General features: G+C 48.9%; 1 protein-coding gene across 3 annotated transcripts in view; it reads left to right on the top strand.

Moving 5' to 3' along the window:
* Positions 1–444: 444 nt before the first annotated feature.
* The window catches only part of GJC1 (gap junction protein gamma 1), a 31,433-nt gene continuing 13,344 nt past the window's right edge, over positions 445–18,533 (top strand). For 2 of the 3 annotated variants that reach the window (XM_054801704.1, XM_054801706.1), the window contains exon 1: positions 2,609–2,787. The gene's annotated coding sequence lies outside the window, so the exon portion shown is untranslated. Of the gene's footprint in view, positions 502–2,608; positions 2,788–18,533 lie in introns of those variants that run through there. The other variant, XM_054801705.1, reaches the window with a different exon arrangement.

Raw genomic sequence — 18,533 nt, 5'->3', positions numbered from 1 at the left:
CATCAGTCATCCCCACGGGTCCCCACCGATGTCATGGGTCCCTGGGGGACACCCTGCCGTCAGCAGTGAGCTCCCAGTGGGGTGAGCCCCAGCCCTGCTCCCGGTGTCCCTGTCCCGGCGGGGACCCAGCTCCCGTGGTCCCCGAGGCCGTTGCCTGGTGCCACACGCGTGTCCCTCTGTCCCGTCCCAGGCGCCCCCCCCCCCCCTCCCCGCACAGGAGCTGCACGTGCCCCTTCCCAGCCCCACGCACCGCTCCCACGCGCGAGGCCTCCCGTGCAGCAACCCCACCCCCCACCCCCGCCGTGCAAATGGGGGCGCGCGCCGGGCGGCACGTGGCGGCGGGGCCGAGTGGGTGGGTGGGCTCATGGGGGGGGGGGGAGGGGGCTTCGCGCATGCGCCCCGCGCCCCCTGCCCGGGCTCGGCGGGCCCGCCGCGGCGGCGCGTGGGGGTGGCCGAGGGGCCCCGCCGCGATCATGGGCTGGAGCCGCGCGGGGCGGCGGCGTGAGTGGGGGGGCGGCGGCGGCGGGACAGACCGAGCGGCCGCGGGGCTGAGGGGCCGCGGGGGGGCGGCTCTGAGGGTGCGGCGGGCTCAGGGGAGGCGGGACAGACCGAGCGGCCGCGGTGGGCTCAGGGCAGGCGGGACAGACCGAGCGGCTGAGGGGAGGCGGGGGCGGCTGTGAGGGGGCGGCGGGCGGCCGCGGGGCTGAAGGGAGGCGGGAGAGACCGAGCGGCTGAGGGGAGGAAGGGGGCGGCGGGAGAGATCGAGCGGCCGCGGGGGGCTGAGGAGAGGCGGGAGCGCTGAGAGGAGGCGGGAGGCTGAGTGGAGCCGCGGGCTGTGAGGGGACCGAGCCGCAGGATGCTGAGGGGAGACGGGAGCCCGAGGGGACCGAGCCGGGCGCTCTGAGGAGGGGAGCGAAGGGCCGAGAGGAGCCGCCGCGGGGGCTGCGCGCCCTCCGCCGCCGTTGCGAGGTGCCGGTCGCTCCCCCGGACCCCGGCGTCTCCCGTGGGCCGGGCGGGCTTCGCACATCCCCACTGCTGGCGCCGTCGGCTTCGTCCCCCAGCCGGGCTCCGGAGGGCCGGGACGCGCCTCGGGTCCCGCTGCGGGGAGGTGGCTTTCAGGGACGGGCGTTGCTACCGTGTTTTTCCCAAGTGAAGAAATGCAAACTCTCGTCGCAGCTTTTTGGCGTTAGAGAGAAGGGTGCTGGTAGTACACAGCCTTCGAGGTGTTTTTACCACCTTCAGTGGTAAATTTTGCTTTTTCCTGTGATGCTGGTCTTAGTTCCAAGTAACAGGTTTGTTGGGGTTTTTTTTACTATAAGAGACACCAAGTGTCTGTCACCTCGCTAGTGAACTCATCTCGCAAAGGTGGCTCGGCCATCCTGGCTCCTCAGCCTGGCAGGACTGTGCTCGGCAGATCCCCGAGCGTTTGGTCCACGGCAGCAGACGCTGTTGTAGCACCAACACAAGCTAAGAAATCAGCAGCTCCTTGCTCTTCTTGGCCAGATTAACGTTTATAATGCTGCTGGTAGCCTGAGTTAACCCTGTCTCAAGCTAACTGGGGCTACGACTGTGTGGTTTGACATTTCTCTGTGCTCGATCTGAATGCAGAGCACGAGGAGAAAAAAATCTGCCGCCTGTATTGGATAATGAAAGTTTTGGCCTCTGTTGGGCCTAACTTTCACCCATTGTAAAGTTTCACAAGAATGGCATTTGTACAGTTATTTTTAGTGCTTTCTTTTTTTTAGCCAGTTCTCTTTTCTGCTGGTAGGAATTAGTTCTTTCTGGTCATTGCAACTTTGCTTCCCAGGGAAGTGCTAATTTTGTTCCACCGTCAAATTGATTACAAATGGGAGACAGTGCATAGAGATTTAATTAGGGCATGGATGTACAGTATGGATTCTTGAGCAACAGTTGGTAACACAGGGTTGAGCTGTTTCATTGGATGTTTAGTTAGTATTTAGAAATAAGAGGAAGAACACAAACCTTGCATTTGACAGACAATTGATTATTCCTGTTGTTATTTCTATGTCTTCTGCCCACTGCAAGTCAAGGATAATTGGGGGGGGGGGGAAATCTGTCCCTTTCTGTCAGAAATCTGTTTCACAGTGATGTTCAGCAAACCAGCTGTCAGCCCACTTACCAAAACCCGCCTTTCTTCAGGGCATTTAAAAGGGTAAAGCTGATGTTTTCTGGCGAGACTTGTGATTAGGAAAATGACAGGTGCTGTTCTCTGTATTTTTGATTCTTTCCGAGTATATTCTAAAGTTATGCTTGTGCTTTCCTGGGGGAACAAGTAAGCTCTGTTCTATGGAGCGGATATGTAAGAATTTTTAAAAGAAAATGAATATACAAACACGCTGGTAATTTCAGCCTTATTGTGCCATTCCTTATTCTCCCTATATGACTGCAAACAGCTGAAAGTCCTGTATTTCCAGCAATCCTAAAATTAACTCCAGCGTTTCTGCAGTTCTAAAAAGGCAGGAGGGGATGATGTTTGTTTTCCCTCTTGCGTCGCGCTGGTGACTGAAGCAGATCCGGAGGGCTTTGGCGGTGGGTGGGGTGAACCATTACATATTTTCTGTGTCTGACGAATGCGCAGGCTGCTCAGTGTCCGTCCTCCTCCTCTCTCTGGTCAGCGGCAAAACCTCCTAACGAGGAGACGGGTCCTGACTATTAAAGCCGAGGTAGAGTAGTTTGACTGCAGGGATTTCCCGTGTGAACAGCACAGCCAGAGATCCTTTATGGCCAGGGGCTTCTGACCATGCCTGCAGCGGAGGAGGAGGCGAGGTAAGGGGCTGAGGGGCTCGGAGCAGCAGCTCAGGTGAGCTGGGGTTGATGGTGTGCTGAGAGCGGGCAGCGTGGCTGCGTGCTCTGCGTCGCTTGTGCCAAGCGTGGGTGTCTGCACTGGGAGTATTTCTGTGGCTCCTTGTAAGAAAACAATCCCTTTGCAGTATATTTCTCAAGAAACGGTAACTTGACTGACATTTCTGAATATAAATGGGGCAAAACGGAACAAGGAAGGTATTTTAGTACGCTTTGACACATACATTTGAAGGTTTGTGTTTCAGATCGCATGGAACTTGTTTTACAAGACTGTTACCCTTTTTTCTACTGTGTTGGAAACGCGTTCAGCTGCTGTTTGTTGTGGCTACTTGGGTTCATCACCCAGCTTCTGTCATCCTTGCAATGGCTTTTAAAGCTGGCTTTATCAAGTTTCAGATCAGCTTAAATTGTGGAAAGTTATTTAAAAAATTTTAATGACTGGCTATACCCTTATCAACGTGACTACCTTTAGTACTTTTAACACTAAAATTGTGAGTATTATCACTGATGTAGCGGACTATTGAATTACTGCTAATAGACAACATTTTCATTTAAAAAACTTAAGTGTTTTCTTAATTGATGCAACGATGTTAAGGTTTTTTTTGTTTTTAAAAGCAACTCACAGGTCTGAATGCCTGGTTATAAATGAGGAATTGTCATGAAATATCCGTTTTCTAGCTAGGTTCCATTGGTACCCGTTCTTACCCCTTCATTAGTGATTATTTTTGCCTGTTAGTTTGAAGCAAGCATCCCAGTCATGACAGATAACTTGCAAGTGATGCAAATATCAGTAAATAATTGAAAAATCGGCCTCACAGACTGAGAGCACGGCAGCTTGCTTTGAACGAGTTAGAGGAGAGCCCTGAAAGGGTCGGAAGATGTGCTGACAGTGAGGACTTCCAGCGGTCCCGTCCGTCTCTGAACAAAGGGAAGGTGAAAAGAAAACTCGATAACGATTTATGAGTGCGTTTGTGGGGACAAAGGTGTAGCAAGGATGTGATCAGAGGCTAGGCAAGTTTAGAACAATTTTAAGAATTCAGTAAAGATTTTAGTATGTTCTGAAGAGTTTTAATTGTAGACACAGTTTTTTCTAAAGAATTTTCTGTGGTTTAAAAGGTAATTGGATTGAGAATTGTGTTGCATAGGTGAAACTAATTAAAAGGACTTTTCTGGCTTTAATTTATATGGTTTTGTAGCTGACAAGGGCAAGATTCGGGAGGAAGGGTCTCATAAATTGTGAAATCTAATTGCTGATGGAGAGTTTGTGATGAATTTTAACACATAGACTTGTTGACTTAGTAATCTACTGACTGCCAGCAACTTCTGTGAGTCAAAAAAACCCCCGAAACTCTCCTAAAACATCACTTTTTGCCAAGCAAAGGAAGAGGTCCAGTGCACTTGTCATGCCTGCGATTGTAGGTGTAATTTAGCCCCTCAGGACCAGCAAAGCAACCTAGAAATGCTGTCGGGAGTCATTTCTTCCTGAAAGCTCCGACATTGGGTACGTTACGGACTGGGTTACCGAACCTCCCATGCCTCGGGTACTTCTCTTGGGAAAGCTGGAGCCAGCAGACGCTCGCAGTGTGGCTGACGCTTTTTTTGACCCAGCCACGATGCTGGAGAACCAGGACGTGTTAGATCATGTTAGATCGTAGCAAGCTTTCAACAGAGAGCTGCTAGAGCACAACAGGATGCGTGCAAGCTGGGAACGGGGGAACCCCAGTAGACTGTGCTCATCAGGTTGAATTTTGGTGATTTTCCAACGTTCTCCTTGTGGTCATTTGTACCTGCGAGGGGCCGCGTGGCCGAGGAAAAAGGTTATAAAATGAGACTGTAGCCTCACTATTAGCATTGAGCAGGGAAGAGGGAGGCAATTTTGTGGCTCTTTCCTAATGCCACTTCAGATTTTCACCGTCTCTTCTTAAACATTGGCAATGCAAAGTGAATTGCAGCAGGTATGTCATTTATGTCTTAGCCGTATTGCTCAGATAGGATTCCTTGGATAGCGGCACAATCTTGGAACACGGTAATGATTGTTAAACAGTTGGAGTAAAATCCTCAGCAGATAACGGACCCCTTTGTTGTCTGGCTGCTCTGCGGTCCAAGAGGATGGGCACTGCTGTCTCATTAGGGGGAAGGTGATCCTTTCTTCCCACTCTGTTTCCAGCTTTTATTTTTTGAACTGCCACTCAACAAAGTACTTTACAGAGTTTGTGCTCCAGATTTATTTATTTTTAATCCACTTAATAGGAAGTAAATTATTCCTGTGAAAAGTTCCGCTAATATTTCCTTACTTTCTATGCTTGCTTTACTTTAACGCTGCTGACCTGTATGGCGAAACACGATCCTTCTTAGCGTCCCTGCCCAGTGTGTAGGAAGACTCCCTGAATTACAGATACGCCTCCAAAAACTAGTCCCTGGACCACAGCCTGGTCAGCCCCTCGAGGGTGGCTGTGCTGCCGCCTCCGTGCAGGGAAACGATCCGGTTCGCCGTGCTTTGTGAATGAATATTTTATTGCAGAACCCCGCGTCATTATCAGCCTTTCCAGCTGGTCTTCGCACTTCCCGCGAGCAGCGGGAGTGGGATTCCACCGTCCCATACTTGTGCCGTGTAATAACATGCTACGCTTTCTTTTGACTCAAGTTGTGGTTAATAATGGTCAAATTCTATTAAATCACGTCTCACTTGCTGTGTGCTGTATTGCCCAATGTCTAAATTCTATCTCTGGAAAAAAACCGTACTTTTTAAATGTCTAAATTAGCTATTCAGTGGCCATTCTTCGTCATGGTTTTGATAGGCTGTTTGCTTTCTGTTAAAAGCCACAAAAATGAATTTATCTTCAAAATGCTCTTCAGAGAGGAAGAAGGCGATGTTAGATTTCTGACCTCTTCATACCATAAATATGAATTGTTATCGCTGTTTGGGTAGTAATGCACAATTCTTCCCAAATTGTGAACTGTCTGGAAAATCTGGTTGGGATTTTTAAAAACTTGGCTTTCTTTTGTGTAAAACAAAGATTTAAGGTGAAAGTTCCTGGGTGCGCTACAGGCTAAATTGGCATACGGCAATGTCTGGCTGGGCAGTTACGACGGTTCTAGGTATTCTCTGGTGAAGGAGGTTCTGAGAGCAGTGAATGTTGTAGCAAAAAGAAATCCCTTTTCCTTCTGCAACCATAGATGACTTAGTTCCATACCTCAGTATTGGCCGATAATTTCTTAATGATTACATTTCAAAGAAGAACCCAGGGCTTTAAGTAATAACACAAGTTATAAGGTTTTCTGCCTCTCTAAATAAAAAGCTATATTTGGAATATAGCGTATTTATGGACAAAATTGTATTAAGGGAAATGTGATGGAAAAATTGAGTCAGATGAGCTGATGTTGGAGGCATTTCCCTATGGAGTCATTGGGCTGAAAAATGTTTTATATGCCTAAACTTGAACAGATGCTTCAACACACACACGCACACGTACAATCCCCCCCTGTTTAATATTAGCAGTTCTGTTCATACCACTGTGATTAATTCACAAACCAGCCTGTTTTAGTCTCTTGTCCGGGGGCTATGGGGTATTTCCAGATCATCCAGGTACTTAAGCCCATATTTACTAACTGTAAATATGCAAGCAGCCTGGTTATTAGCAGGATTTCTTTCAAGCTTTACGTTAGGCATGTGCTTAAATGACTCAGTGACCTGGGATTTACATTTTCACACAAGAGTGAAGGATTTCTCCCTATTACCTTGCTTAGATGAAAATCATTGGAGTCAGCCAGCTTTTTTGCCTAAATAAGGCCATGATACCAGCTTTCGGCTCTTACAGATATTAGTTCCACCTTTTTAGTTACAAATTTGTCAGAAAACAATTCTGAGTGTGTGTGCCTGACCTCATTTTAAGATACTGTTGAAGTACTAAGAGAAGACATACATATGGATGACGAGCAGATTGTGCCTACTCTTGGTTTTAGTACAAATACTGTATTTGGTGGTGCTGGAGAGATGGCTGACAATTAATTGCATTTTATTATTTTTCCTTTGAATACCCGTTGTGGTGTTCCGCTCAGTCATTAATCTGTTTTCCCAGGGTTGTTTTATTTTCTTTGTAGGTAGCTGTGCACAGCGCTTCCTCTCTTTTAAAAATCCCCAAAGCCCTCCCAAAAAATGCAGCACGTTGGAGCCAGTTGTTTCCACTTTGCTTTTCCGATCTAGCTAAACTGATGAAGGAATGTAGAAAAATGACGCCTGAGTCTAAACCTGAGGGTAGCTGTGACGCGCCTCAGAATACACGGCTTGCGGAATGAACGATGATGCTTGTGGTGTCAGGGGATATTGACTCCTGCTCGCAGTGACATCCCAGCGTCGGACACTCGCGAGAGATGCAGCCGTGCCAGCCTCACCTATAACAAATCATCGGCTGTAAAGTTCTGTATCTCTCTTGTGCTTAAAATAGTAGAGAGCTTGGGAGAGTGATGTATTTCTTGTGTGTGGATGGTTTCTGTGCTACCTTGAGGGTGAGTTTCTGACTCCTTGTTAACCCTGGAAGTCTTGCTCTGTTTGGGTTTCAGGGACACAGCTGAGTAATGCCGCATAGCCCAGGGGCCTGCGGTTACACAAACACCTGTAGGCAGGTCACGGGCTGGCCCCCGTGTTAATATGTTTTTAAATGGCATAAAAATAAAATAATTAAGATTCTTAATGCGTTTGTCTTGCAGGTGTGCTGTCTTGTGTGCAGCATCTCCTTCTAAAAATCTGATTTTCACAGTAAACATTTTTAGGTAGTTGAGAAATGACTAGATTTTAATTACAGCATTCATTTACAAGAGTTACTTAGCTGACATTCAAATATACAGTTAAACTATTTTTTTAAAGGAGAAGATTTTTCATAGTGGAAACTGTGATTCCTGGGATATTAAAAAAATAAATAAAACTGAAGTGTTTGGGAGGAAGCACACAGTGATCTTCCATATAACCATATGGAAATTATCGTCTTTATTCCCTGGTTCATGTAAAGTTTTTGCTCCTTCTGGACTGTTTACTTGAAATGTCCACTTCTGTGGCAATACCCAGCTTGATTTGTATTCCTCAGCCTGCTCTTCCTCTCTGCAATCTGTGGCAAAACCTTATCGATCTGGGTGTCTGCAAAATCCAGTTCTCTGGAGGATAGCACTGGGGAATTATTGGCAGAAATAAATCATTGCTGCCCTTCAAGTGTGCTGATTGTGTGAGATTTGTCCAACAAGTAAATACTGAATAGCAATCAGCTGTAACTCATCAACAATTAATAACCTGAGGTACCTTTTTTTTCCTTTTGGCTTCCGCTAGCAGCTCTCTTTTAGCCGTTCATGAACACGCTTATCCCACGGCCCCTGGGGAGACGCTGGCTCCCAGCTCCTTTAGAACAGCCGCACTGGATCGGACTGGACGTCTGCCTGGTCCAGCTGGAGTCCTGGTTCTGACCCTGGCTCAAGCAGAGGCTACAGCAAAAGCGCAGGAGAAGCATGTTGGAAACCCCTCTCAGCACTTTGACTGCTTCTGCCTAGAGACTTGTCCGTTGTGTGAAGTACTGTCTATTTTTTTTCAGTTTTTAAGGGGTTTTTCTTCTTCAGGCTACTCGAGATTTTACAGCTCTCTTCTCCCTTTCCCCGCTCAGCCTTCTCGTTTTTCCACTGTTCTTCCTACACCAACCAGTCCATACCTCTTCTCCAAACCTGTTTCTGTTCTTCTTTGTTTCTGTGATGAGGGATGGCGAGAGTGACCAGAGCTGTATGCCGTGGCTGGGATACAGGTGAGCCACGGGCACTCACGGTGACACAGCAGCGTGTGCTGTTTGTGCGCTTGTCCTTCTCTAACACTGGTAAAATGCTGTTGGCTTTCTGGACCATGCTGAGTGGTGCTGGAGCTTTCATGGAGCAGCCTGTCAGCCCCAAGATCTGCTTGCTGAGGCCATCTCGGGGCACATCTTTTTTTAGTGTGACACTGAGATTTGGGTGGGGTTTTTTTATTTAATGTATACATTGCTTTGTCTATGTGGAATTTCGTCTGCCATTTTATCACCAGTTTACTTAGAGTCATAAGGTCCTGCCGTTCTTCATGGTTACTTATCTTTCTTGCCTTGAATATTACCGTCAGGATCCTTGGTCATATCCCACCCATCTCGCTGTTGCATTTTATTCAAAATGTCCTGGTCCAGCACAGGTCCCAGCCTCTCTCCCTGTGAAACTCCTCTCTGCCCTCCCTCCCTTGCAGGAAATGACCATTCACTCCTACTCTTTGTTATCTTTCATCCAGTAGTTTATCCACGCAGGGACAGTCCCTTTTCCGGTGTGGCCTGTCAGTGTCCCTACAAGATGCCTTTGATGAGAGACGCTCGCCAATCTTAAAGATCTAGGTAGTCTGGAGCCTTTTGTGAGGCTGGAAGTTCCTTTAAAGAAGCCGTGCTGACTTTTCCTCCAATATATTGTATTTATACAGATATATCAACTATCCACTAATTCTAGTCTGTATAATATTGTCTAATTACGAATGTTGGGTTTGGAGGCCTGCAGTTTATCAGGATTTTCTTCATAACCCTTGTCTCACAGAGTTGGGCGTGACATTTACTTCCACGTACCGAGGCGATTTTAGGAAAAGCTGTAACCAGGTCGGCTGTTCCAGCTCTGAGCCCCGTTAACCTCTCTGGTGAATGCCACCCGGTCCTCCCAACCTGTCGCTCTTCCTCTGGGTTCTTTATTCTATAACCTCCTCTCCAGTTGCTTCGGTGTGAGCCAGTTTCCCAGAGAGTCGCCAGAGGAAGGGGGCCGGTGAGGAGGCTGGCTCTGTTCTCGTTCTGTGAGTAGGTGTTTAAAGAAGTCGCTTAAAGTTTCATGTGTGGCATTGTCATCTCTTTTAGTAGCACCAAGAAATGAGCCTGTTCCTGGCGGTGGCTTTCTGCAGGGAGGCTCCCTCAAGATGGATGTCTGAAGTGGTAACAGGGTGATGGGGGAGAAGCTGTTTTAGACATAGGGGAGCTGGCAGCAGCATGGCCAGCAGGTTGAAGGAGGGGATTCTGCCCCTCTGCTCCACTCTGGTGAGACCCCCCCCGGAGCACTGCGTCCACCTCTGGGGTCCCCAGGACAAGAAGGACGTGGAGCCTGTTGGAGCGAGTCTGGAGGAGACCACAGAAATGGCCACCGGGCTGGAGCACCTCTGCCGCAGAGAGAGACTGAGAGAGTTGGGGTTGTTCAGCCTGGAGAAGAGAAGGCTCTGGGGAGACCTTACTGTGGAGAGATTTTTTTTTTACCAAGGGCTGTAGTGACAGGACAAGGGGCAATGGTTTTAAACCAACAGAGGGCAGGTTTAGATGAGATCTGAGGGAGAAATTCTTCCCTGTGAGGGTGCTGAGGCCCTGGCCCAGGTTGCCCAGAGAAGCTGTGGCTGCCCCTGGCTCCCTGGCAGTGTTCAAGGCCAGGTTGGATGGGGCTTTGGGCAAGCTGGGCTAGTGGAGGGTGTCCCTGCCCCTGTTTAAGGTCCCTTCCAACCCAAACCCATCTGTGATTCTGTGAACTTGGCAGAGTAGGTGCGAGTTGCCTTAGTGAGAGAATCCACCCACTAATCAGTGGTTCCCTATTAGGGATTCCCTTGCTTGCAGCTAATCTCCATTTTTGACTGAATGAGGAGATACAGTGGATGCTTAAGTATCCTTTGTGTTAAGAACATTTTTGCAAGCAGGCCTACTCACCTCTGGTTAGAAAATGATTGGGCCCCTTGCGCGTGCCGGTGATTTAACCCTTGAGAGAACCGGTAAAGTGAGAGCTGGTGTGCACAAATATGTGCTAGATGGAATGGCAAGGCTGTGTCTGCGTTCATCATTAAGGCAATCTAGTGTGTTAATGGTTTCTGTCTCTACTTCATAATGGTTTCCTGTGAATGTTTTATTCTGGTAATGCGGATGGGAAATTGCTCGTACCCAAACTTGCAGTGTGGCCTTAGGGAGACTTAGGAATGAACTGGGTTGTCCAAAGGCTGCAGATGCCACCAGTTGCTCTCTAAAAGGAGATTCCCTTGTTGGTACAGGTTCTGTTGCTATATGTTCATATTATTTTCTTTTAGTTATAAGAAAAGTAAGGGTTTTTTACAATCTTTGGTGGTGTAGATATTTTTCTAAGATCTTTTAAGGACAGACCACTGACCTGGCCAGTGCTTTATAATCCTGGTTACACTGACGCCTACTTTGTGTTGAGACAGCAACTTGTGATTTCTCCGTGGTCTTGCTAAATGGTGGTGATCTGCTGTCTCCGTGTTGGAGCTTGAAGAGAACGTGCACGGAACAAGCACAAAGTTCATTCAGTGACTACCAAGGTTGTATCAAGATGTGACCACCCTCCTAAAATCTTAAAAGCTTGGAAATAAGAAACTGGGGGAAGCTTTGGCACTGCTGCATTGCCCACAATTGTGCCTGTGGTAGCTTGGTGTGCTTTTTTCCATCTCCAGCAGGACCAAAAAGCGGTATATACCATAGTCTTGTCCTGTTGGCGCTCTCATGTCAAGTCACATGCTGGCTTAAACAGTTTCCATGCGTTTCCAGGTTTAAATGTGGTGTAACCGAAACTAGCAGTCAGTTGCTGAGGTGAGCAGCTCTGGTGCCGGCATGATCCATGGTGGGTGTACAGGGGGGTTTACCAAATTGGGGGAACCTCATGGGGGAGCTGAGAGCTGCCAGGAGCCCGCAGCTCGTGTGACAGCATCTGACCAGACCTAGGTGAGGCCAAGGCCCCCCCAATGTATACAAGAAGCCCTTAGGGAGCACTAGTGACCAGGAGTGCGGGCAAACAGGGCATGGCATGGCAGGGTGTGCAGGAAGGGGGCTGTAGCTCTGCTGGCTCAACCAGGAGCAATGGCACCCCCCTGGCAGAGACCCACGGCCCCTCTAAGCTCCACACCCACCACAACTGATGCAGCTTCCCAGGCAGAGCGCTGGTGGGAACGCGCTGCCACCTCGGTGCCAGGCAGCAGGCTCTGCCCTGCTCCTATGCCAGTACCGGTCGGCAGCAGTAAGCACAGCTGAGGGAGGTGTGCCCAGATGGAGGAACTGCTCCGCTCGGTGGCAGAGCTCTGGGAGGAGGTGAGTAGGTTGAGGAGTGTCAGGGAGCGTGAGAGACACAGACTACGGGGATCGCACCCTGCTTTCCCTGGGACAGGCCCAACAGGGAGGCAGGACGCATGATACGGCTGATTCCCTGTCCTCTGTCCAACTGGCTGAACACAGCGACTTACGGGATGGGGCAATGGCAACAAGGTCCTGCCTGGCGCAGCAGGTGCGTCTCCTCTGTGACCCACCATCCCAGGTGCCCTGACATAACAGGTACAATGCTCCGTAAGTAGAACCAAACAATAACAAGGACAATGGTTCATCTAGGTTGGAGGTCTCGCTGAGGTTAAGTCAGCCTGTGCTCTGCATCAAAACTGCTTCCATAAAGAAAAAAAGATGGGTCATTGTCATAGGAGAGTCCCTTCTGAAAGGAACAGAAGGCCCAATGTGCTGACCAGATGCATGTCTTAGGGAAGTCTGTTGCCTCCCTGGGGCCCAGGTTAAAGATGTGAAGTGAAGGCTTCCTACCCTTGCACGGCCCTCAGATGATTGTCCATTGTTGATTTTTCAGGTAGGCAGTGATGAAGTTGCAATAGAAGTCTGAGGGCAATCAAGATAGACTTCAGGGCCTTGGGACAACTGGTCGAGGGATCAGGAGCACGAGTAGTGTTCTCTGACATTCCAGTAGCAGGGAAAGCTGAGAGGAGACACAGGCAGACCCAGCAGGTCAATACCTGGCTCCAAGTCTGATGTCACCAGCAACATTTTGGGGTTTTTTGATCATGGGTCGGTCTACATGACACCAGGTCTGCTGGCGACACACAGGGTACACCTGTCTCAAAGGGGGAAAAGGATCTTTGCGCAAGATTTAGTGGGGCTCATTGAAAGAGCTTTAAGCTAGATTTGAAGAAGGAAAAGGATAAAACCAGGCTCACTAGAGATAAGCCTGGGAGCAGCATGCCAATGTTTGAGGGATGGTGTTCTAGCAAGGTCCTTTGGTCTGCCGTCTCAGTGGAGGTAGGGGATGGAGATGCAGCAGCGAAGACGTAAGGGTTATTGATGGGTTAGAAACCACGGAAGCACCTGAAGTGGTCGTGTAGGAATTAGGACTTTCCCCCAAAAAAGGTGGTGAGATCAGTAACCCAACTGAAGTACATCTACGCCAATGCACGCAGCATGGGCAACAAACAGAAGGAGCTGGAAGCCATTGTGCAGTGGGAAAACTATGATATAGTTGCCATCATGGAAACATGGTGGGATGACTCACACAACTGGAGTGCTGCACTGGATGGCTACAAACTCTTCAGGAGGGATGGGCAAGGAGAGAGAGGCAGTGGGGTGGCCCTGTATGTTAGGGGGTGTTTGGATTGTCTAGAGCTTGACGATGGTGATGATAGGGTTGAGTGTTTATGGTTGAGAATCAGGGGGAAGGCCAACAAGGCAGATGTTGTGATAGGACTATTGTTATAGACCACCCAACCAGGATGAAGAAGTGGATGAAATATTTCATAAGCAGCTGGGAGAAGTCCCACAATCGCTAGCCCTTGTTCTCGTGGAGGACTTCAGCTTACCAGATGTCTGCTGGAAATACAATACAGCAGAGAGGAAACAGCCCATGAGGTTCCTGGAGTGTGTGAAGAGGACTTCCTGACACAGTTGGTGAGGGAGCGAATTTAGGGAAGGCGCCTGCTGGACCTGTTGTTTGCGAACAGAGAAGGACTCGTGGGTGACGTGGTGGTTGGAGGCTGTCTTGGGCACAGTGATCATGCAATGATAGAGTTTTCGGTTCTTGGAGAAGTAAGGAGAGGGGTTAGCAGAACTAATACCTTGGACTTCTGGAGGGCAGACCTTGGCCTGTTGAGGGGCCTGGTTGGCAGAGTCCCCTGGGAGGCAGTCCTGAAGGGCAGAGGAGTCCAGGAAGGCTGGACATTCTTCAAGAAGGAAGTCTTCAATGTGCAGGAGCAGGCTGTCCCCATGTGCCAAAAGATGAGCTGGTGGGGAAGAAGACTGGCCTGGATGAACAGAGAGCTTTGGCTGGAGCTCAGGAAAAAGAGAGTTTATGGCCTTTGGAAGAAGGGGCAGGGCAACTCAGGAGGACTACAAGGATGTCGTGAGGTTATGCAGGGAGAAAATGAGAAGAGCCAAAGCTCAACTAGAATTTAATGTGGCTACTGCCACAATAAAAAATGTTTCTGTAAATACATTAGCAACAAAAGGAGAGCTAAGGAGAATCTCCATCCTTTATTGGATGCAGGGGGAAACAGAGTGACAAAGGATGAGGAAAAGGTTGAGGTCCTTCGTGCCTTCTTTGCCTCAGTCTTTGGCAGTAACGCCAGTTGTTCTCTGGGTACCCAGCCCCCTGAGCTGGAAGACAGGGATGGGAAGCAGAGTGAAGCCTCCATAATCGAAGGAGAAGTGGTTAGCGACCTGCTACACCACTTAGACACACACAGGTGTATGGGGCCGGATGGGATCCACCCAAGGGTGCTGAGGGAGCTGGTGGAAGTGCTCTCCAAGCCACTTCCATCATTTATCAGCAGTCCTGGTTAACGGAGGAGGTCCCAGTTGACTGGAGGCCAGTGAATGTTATGCCCATCTACAGGACGGGCGGGAAGGAGGATCCAGGGAACTACAGGCTTGTCAGCCTGACCTCGGTGCTGGAGAACGTTATGGAGCAGATCATCTTGAGTGCCATCATGGCATGTACAGGACAACCAGGTGATCAGGCTCAGCCAGCATGGGTTTATGAAAGGCAGGTCCTGCTTGACCAATCTGATTTCCTTCTATGACAGGGTGACCTGCTTAGTGGATGAGGGAAAGGCTGTGGATGTTGTCTACCTGGACTTTAGGAAAGCCTTTGACACCATTTCCCACAGTGTTCTGGAGAAACTAGTTGCTCATGGCTTGGACGGACATAGTCTTCACAGGGTAAAAAGCTGTCTGGATGGCTGGGCCCAAAAACTTGTGGTGAATGGAGTAAAATCCAGTTGGTGGCCAGTCACAAGTGCTGTTCCCCAGGGCTCAATATTGGGTCCAATTCTCCTTAATATCTTTATCAATGACCTCGATGAGGGGATCAAGGGCACCCTCAGTAAGTTTGCAGATGACACCTGGTTGGGCAGGAGTGTTGATCTGCTGGAGGGCAGGAAGGCTCTACAGAGGGATCTGGACAGGCTGGATTGATGGGCCGAGCCAACTGTATGAGGTTCAACAAGGCTCAGTGCCAGGTCCTGCCCTTGGGTCACAACAACCCCAGGCAACGCTACAGGTTTGGGGCAGAGTGGCTGGAAAGCTGCCCGGTGGAAAAGGACCTGGGGGTGTTGGTCGACAGCCAGCTGAATATGAGCCAGCAGCGTGCCCAGGTGGCCAAGAAGGCCAAAAGCATCCTGGCTTGTATCAGAAATGGTGTGTCCAGCAGGACCAGGGCAGGGATTGTCCCCCTGTAGTTGGCTTTGGTGAGGCCACACCTCGAGTGCTGGGTTCAGTTTTGGGCCCCTCAGTATGAGAAGGACACTGAGGTGCTGGAGCATGTCCAGAGAAGGGCAACGAAGGGTGAAGGGTCTGGAGCACAAGTCTGATGAGGAACGGCTGAGGGAACTGGGGTTGTTGAGCCTGGAGAAGAGGAGGCTGTGGGGAGACCTGATCACTCTCTACAACTACCTGAAAGGAGGTTGTGGTGAGGTGGGTGTCGGTCTCTTCTCCCAAGCAACAATCGACAGGACAAGAGGAAATGGCCTCAAGTTGTGCCAGGGGAGTTTCAGATTGGAGATTAGGAAAACTGTCTTCACTCAAAGGGTTGTCAGGCCATGGAACAGGCTGCCCAGGGAAGCGGTGGAGTCACCATCCCTGGAGGGATTTAAAAGACATGGAGATGTGGTGCTTGGGGACATGGCTTAGTGGTGGGCTTGGCAGTGCTGGATTAACGATTGGACTTGGTGATCTTAAAGGCCTTTTCCAACCTAAATGATTCTGTGATTCTATGATTTGGGAGGCTAATCTGCCTTAAATTTGCTGCTAATTTTCATAATCTGTGTTGATAAGTCTGATAAAATACGTGACCACGTAAAGCAGCCAGTTGGCAAAAAATGACCCGCCTGCTCCCTTGTGCTTGGTGAAGTGCGCCTTTCTCTGTGAGATGAAGTATTGTGGGAAAAGGGCTTCTTGCTTCCTCTCATAAAATAGAAGTTATTTGTGGCTATTCTTGGAAAGAAAAAAACCAGTTGATACGTGTGTTCTCCCAGCTGCTGTGATGGAGCGTAGGGAGTTCCATCAGCGAGTGCTTCAGGTCTCTTCCCAAGGGGTTCTAAAAAAGTATTCAAGTATTTCAGAAAATGACAATTTTTGGTTTCTTGTTTCACTATAGGAAATAATTTTTTTTCAACAAATAATTCACATAGTGAATTTATGTACATATTTATATTCTAAATTTTATCTTTGGCAAAATAAAGCTGTTAAGACTCCTGTTGAACTCAAGCTGGAGTAAAATCTTAATGCTAGTATAGCAGTCTGCTCTGATTTACTACGCTCCTTTTCTCAAAACAAATCGTACTTAAAACCAATTTACTGAAACAAAGCTCTTCAATTAGTTCTGCAGTTTAATGGCACTTGAGAGAAGTTGAAGCAGCAGGCCAGCATTTGGCAGGAGAGCGAGCGAGCTTGCCTGATGAGCTTGCATGCTTGCCGCTATCTTCTTGTAGTGGACCCCTTGCTCTCCGCTCTTGCCACGCGTGGCTGTGTGACGCTGGGCACCGCGTCGTTACAGAGTGGTTTTGATGGTCCGGTGAGGTGCTGTCATTCTGTCCTTGGCTGTAGGTGTTTGCAGATTAGTTGTGGTGTACAGGTAACCAACCGATGGTGAGAAGATGACCTTCTGGCGTGGCTGGCTACCATCCTCCTGACTTTAGTGCTCTTCACCTAAGGAGACATACAGTCGCGTAAAGTCACAGAGGTCTGCAAAGCTTTCTGGTCCTCCGTATCGCAGCAAGTGGAAAGCCCTGACCAGGTTTAGCAGAGCTATTCCAAGTGCTGGATGCCTTGTAAAGCAGTTGGTGGTGAGGGTTTGCAATGTTCACCACAATGTCCTTGTCTGCCTTCTGAACGTCTTCCTTCTCTGTAAAGCTTAGTCGCAAAGCTGCTGTTGAAGAAAACTGTAGATGTATTTGGTACGATTGTAGAGTGAGGCAGCATCTCGTGCTGATGACAGAGCTGGGAAAGAAAAATCTTTTTTATTTTAATTTATTTCACAGTGAAACAACTGCCATCCTTAAATGTTGCAGAATGGGTGATTTAGGGCATTGTGGCAGACTGTGTATGTGGTATCTGCTTTATTTATAAGCCATTCGTACTAGTTTTTGAGGCTTATCTATGAAGCAAACGCTATGATAGTTCCTTTTGACTGTCATAATATGGTGGTGGGTGAATTAGGTGTTCATCCCATTCAATTGTACCCAGCTCAGCCGAGTGAGAGCCTTTTGACATACAGGAGCCGACAGAACCGCTCTCTTTTGGCTTCTCTCTTCTTTCCCAAAATGGCTGTGAGAGTGATATTTGGGTCAGCTGCCTCGAGAGTGTCATTTTCTTTTGACACTCATCCCTCTGAGCATATAGGAGGAGCCCGATGGGGAAATGCTGTGGTGCTGTTGGCTGCAGTAGAATCAGGAGTAGTTAAAGGGGTGTTGTGGTTATTCGAATCGCTAATCACATCAAGACAGAGAAATTCCTCTGATGCCTGACTGAAACGGTATGCGAGTGAAGGTGGCCTTGCCCAGACCTTGCTGCGAGAGATGGAGGGACCCAGGTAAGTGCACAATGCTCTAGCCCATAGGAAGGCTGTTGCTCTCCAGCAGTGAGCATCCCTCAGTGGCTTTGCTGTGGATGTAACACACAATGGTACTTGTGTGTTCTTCCTTTTGGACCAGAGACATTTTGGGTCTCTCTGGGAAAATATGATTTTTTCAATCTTTTCTTGCTGCAGCGCTCTGGGTCTCAGTGTGGAAGTGCCTGTCGTTGGTCTGAGGTTTCAGGTAGGGCATCGCGCTCCCGTTTCCTTTGAGCGCACCAGTTGTTCTGCTTCGCCTGGGCTCCGCTCTTCCCCTGCGTGTCTCCACCTGCAGCCCTGCGTGACAGTGCTGGGCCTGCCCACACAGGTGCTGTTGCAGAGTTTGAAGCGGGACGCTGTCCTGCAGTTTCTTTCCCTCCGCTGTTCGCAAGCTGGCAAGCACGTCCTGGAATGAACTGAATCTGTGGGATTCATTGGCGGGTTTGTGCAGTAACCCCAGCCCCGCTCTCACTTTGGAGTGATGTTGGTCACTTAATACCTGCCTTTTGTTGTCATCCCCACTGCATTTTTTTCCATCTTTACCCTTCCATTGCCCATATTTGTTAAAATAACTGCCGGGAACACAGGTGCAATAGTCAACAATACAGTATTTTTAATAATGTATTGTATTTATATCATGCCAATACTAGTGGAACTGCACAGGGCATGTTGGGGGTGACTACACAGCAGCAGCCCGTGCTTTTTTCAGGCAGTCATCCTGCACTGTGAATGGGAAGGATCTTAGGTGGCAGTGTCACTCGCCAGTGTATTTCAAGTCCCTGTCACTTGTCCCCCGCCATTACCTTCACTCTTAGAGGAAAAATGGCTTT

This window comes from Grus americana, chromosome 22 (assembly GCF_028858705.1).
Source record: "Grus americana isolate bGruAme1 chromosome 22, bGruAme1.mat, whole genome shotgun sequence".
Taxonomy (NCBI): domain Eukaryota; kingdom Metazoa; phylum Chordata; class Aves; order Gruiformes; family Gruidae; genus Grus; species Grus americana.
This window is presented reverse-complemented; position numbering and strand designations above follow the sequence as displayed.